The 4,132-nt window shown below is 44.6% G+C and overlaps 1 long non-coding RNA gene across 2 annotated transcripts; it reads left to right on the top strand.

The window, feature by feature from the left end:
- Positions 1-1,258, top strand: LOC141358953 (uncharacterized). 2 transcript variants are annotated; one of them, XR_012365514.1, is made up of 2 exons: positions 1-257; positions 927-1,258. It is a non-coding gene; the product is annotated as an uncharacterized lncRNA (long non-coding RNA). The 2 variants fall into 2 exon arrangements; XR_012365515.1 differs by having other exon boundaries at positions 335-1,258.
- Positions 1,259-4,132: the final 2,874 nt, after the last annotated feature.

Raw genomic sequence — 4,132 nt, 5'->3', positions numbered from 1 at the left:
GCGTCATGTCCTGTTTTCCCCCTGGGTGTTTGCAACGTTAGCGGCAGGTGAGTTCTTGCTAACATGCTATGGTTAGTAGTTTTAATCTGTTTGTCATTTAAAAGTAATGTGTTGGTTTTAGTGTGTCTGTCGTGCTGGTGCCCTTGTGCTGTTAGTGGTGTACGTGATGGTGTATCCTCAGTTGGCTATTGGTTTTCCTGCGTTTGGTTAACCTGTACCATAAAACAGTAAATTGTCTGGGGTGATACCACTGTTCGGTAAGTGTCTAGCACAAAGTCAATGTGTGAGTGTATGATGTTGTGTGTAGTTTTAATATTATATTTGTTTACTTTAGGAGTCTCCCTTTCGTTCTACGCTGCGTCTCCCGTTGCGCCGGTCTTTTGATTCTCGCGCTGCAGTGTTGCACCGCTGTTGCCGACGTCATTAACTTCTCCGTGCCATTGCACACTGGACTGTGTACTGTCTGGTTCTGTTGTGAGCCTAGCGTTTACGCTCCACGTTAGATGTTACTATCACAGAGCCGTGGTTCGCTCGCGGTGTGAGAAACGAGTCGTTTTCCATTGGCTCTGGTTTTAATGCATCACTTACGTCTTTTTGTTTGTTATTTTATTTTCGGAGATTATTATTTGTGTTTGTAAAACCTGATTTTGGGTTATGAGCAATGATGTTGACATTCTGTATTGCTCATTATAGCTGGTTCTTGAGAACCTTGCTTTGTCCATAATTGTGACTGATTCATTGTTAATTGGATCTTTTATACTGCTTATTATTTCCTTTTGGTTTGGACTAGTATAATTACCTTAATTAATTGTTATAAATGTATTTATTTTATTGTTTGTGGTGGTTGTCGGCTTTGTGAAATAAGGCTGGTCGCCACCATTTTGTTTGTATGACCCAATTATTTATATTGTTTTGATTTGTTGCAGGAGCTGGGGTCCCACGGGTGGATGGATCTGTCCGGTGGTGGTGCTTCCTCCTCGGTGTGTGCTGTGTAACACTTGAAGTGTGTGGTTGTGTAATCTGAGTGCACAGTGGGGTGTGTGTGTGTGCCTTTTTGGAAACACGAGTCGTGATTAAGTAATTCCTCCCGTTGGGAACCTCAGCCCTGCTGGTTATTATATGTTTGTCTTGTTGTCATTAACCTTAATTTGGAGTGTGTGTGTTGATTGTGATGCATGTCGAAGTGGAGTGACTGTATGTTTTGTAGTGCTCATTTTAAAGGGGTTCTGTGTAAATAAAATTTATTTTTGTACTATAACCACGTCTCTTGCTCACTCTACCTTTTAAGAGGAATGAACTTGTGTGCCTTACTGCCTTTTTGGGTGTAAGAAATATTTCCCTGGGTGTAAGTCCCCGGGTGGCGTAGTCGGAATTTTATGCAAAATCTTTGCTTTCGTCATGAAGCTAACCTCTCACCCCCTCGTCTTGCCACACATGCTTATAGGTTTTAGATTTGGTGTGTATGGTCGACCATTTAAAAAAATAGGCCTAATAATAATAGCAAAATAATATAGAAAAAATGTAGAAAAAACTGTCCTGATTATGTAGCCCTGGAGCCGGAGAGTCTCGAGTCTGCAATGTTTCCGGCGGATCTGCGAATCTGCGGTTATGGATCAGCTGGTTACGAGTTGAGAGATTCTCGAGTAAGAGCAGATCCGCATATCTCTCGAGTCCGCATTGTTTCCTGCTCCGAGTGAGAATCTCAGGTCAGTTCGCGGCTCGCGCGGATCAGCAGGTCTCTCGAGTTTGCAATGTTTCCCGGCTCTGAGTGATAATCTCGGGTCAGTTCTCGCGCAGATCAGCCAGTTACGAGTGGATCTGTAGAGGGAGCAAAGTCTCATCAATAATGTTGAAAGAGGTTTGTGTGTGTCACATACCGGAGAAGCGGACCGCCCCTGTCGCGGGTCACGCTCCTCCTAGTTCCCACCTCGAGGAGGTTCCCAAGACCACCCCAATGACCAGACAGACCAGTATACTCAAATTTAAAATACAACTTTATTAAATATTTAAAAGCAAAAAAAGGGGAAAGGGGAAGGGCAGTTTAAAACACTTCTTTCTCCCTCTGGTTTCAGACGGGGTTCCACAGGACGTGAGGGGGGGGGGTTCTCCAGACTTTGGGACCCTTTGCTCCTCTTCACGGATTCAAGACTGGGCTTTCTGGTTTCCCCACAGGTTCGCTGCCGACAGAGGTAAGTAGTCATTCAATAACACACGTTACTCACAACTTTGGGCTCTGGATCGTTCTGTACAGGATTTCTAGGAGCAGAGATAAGTTAGCATTCATAGAGGTGCGTGACTCACAGACTGGGCTTTCTGGTTTCTCCACGGGTTCGCTGGGGACAGAGGTAAGTGGTCATTTAATAACACACATTACTCACAACTTGGGGCTTTGGACCATTCTGCACAGGGTTGCTAAAAGCAGAGGTAAGTTAGCATTCATAGAAGTGCGTGACTCACAGACTGGGCTTTCTGGTTTCTCCACAGGTTCGCTGAGGACAGAGGTAAGTGGTCATTTAATAACACACGTTACTCACAACTCGGGGCTTTGGACCATCCTGCACAGGGTTGCTAAGAGCAGAGGTAAGTTAGCATTCATAGAAGTGCGTGACTCACAGGCTGGGCTTTCTGGTTTCTCCACAGGTTCAAGACTGGGGCTTTCTGGTTCCTCCACAAATCACACTAGTGTTACAGGCAAGTAATTCCTATCCACTGCGCTGGTCAATCGACACATTGTTATGTTCACACGGAGCCTCTGGGATGAAACAGTCTTAATCTCCAAAAGAAAAGCACAGCACTACACTGCAAGCTTCAGTGAAAACACACAAATTGAAAATCGGGACTCACCCACAGCATCACACGCACACACTCGTTGTGAGGTAAGGACATAGACGGAAAATCTCAGATTCCTCCTGTGGCTCGTCGGCCGAAATTTCCAACACACAGGACAGGTGGAAAGTGAGTTCTTCTGGATTTGTTCTTCGTATACACTAGACGTTCATCAGCTCACCCACGCTTATTTCTCCGGTGGGGCCGGAACTATAAATAGACACTCCAAACACGCACAATAATTTCACCTCTGCAACGTATGTACAACATCCCAGCTGTACTCACATGTCAACCCGTCTCATGTTGCTTTCTTCACCCAGTTATCCTCGTATAAGTTCCTCCTCACGGTAAACATCCACCTCTTCCTGTTTCTTTCTTCCCCAAGGGAATTAGATCGTCGCTCTCCAGCCTATATCACAGCCAACAGTACACCAACACCGGCACCACAGAGAAGCACTCCAGTGCAGTGTTCCTTTAATTCTCACGCTCCGTCCTTTTCGCCTCTCTTGGCTGCCGCACTCTTTCCTTCCGCTATAAGCGCTTTGTGGATCAACGGCGCCCTCCGGCTCCTCCAAGGACGGAGCGTGTAATCGAGACTGCCCTAGGCAAAAAGGAACTCGTGCCTGCAACAACCTCTCTCATTTGGGCTTCTTTGGGCCTTTTTATGTCTTGTCTCTGTTCCCAGCTAATCTGTCGCACCTGTTGCTCATTTGCCCATCATCTCTGTTGCTAGGGAGATCAGGAAGTAAAATAGTGTCATTAAAAATCGAGTCCGGGCGGAAACCATCTTCGGGCGGAACCTTTCTCCGCCACTTTTGGTTCCGCCCCATCATAGTCACCCTGTGACATGTGTGTGGTGGCGCTGTTTATGGTTTTACATTGAATTGTAGTAGGACTCAACTGATCCGGGTTAATGATACTAGAGACTCGCGACTCATGAGTTAATTTAAAGATCCGGGTGAAAAATCCGAGTGAGTCACGACTCAAACAGGTCTACATGGTTCTATTATAGTAGATAAGTGGTCCGAAAAAGACGTCTGATTTTAAGCTAAATTTGGACTGAATTAGACGGACCAAACAAAGACCACTTTTCAACGTCATGACGGGCCGACGTGATTTAACCCAAAAAACAACGTCTAAATGATGTCTTGTGCTGGGTGGGAAAGTAGTTTAATGTACTTATATTAAATGTAAAACAAAAACTTGTATTTATGAAATGTAATAGAGTAAAAATTATAATAATATGCTTTGGAATGTATGTTTTCCAAAGAAAAACACGAATAAAATACATATATTTTACTTTTAC

Source organism: Misgurnus anguillicaudatus, chromosome 22 (genome assembly GCF_027580225.2).
Source record: "Misgurnus anguillicaudatus chromosome 22, ASM2758022v2, whole genome shotgun sequence".
Lineage (NCBI taxonomy): Eukaryota > Metazoa > Chordata > Actinopteri > Cypriniformes > Cobitidae > Misgurnus > Misgurnus anguillicaudatus.
The sequence above is the reverse complement of the archived record's forward strand: the minus strand, read 5'-3'. Positions and strand labels throughout refer to the sequence as shown.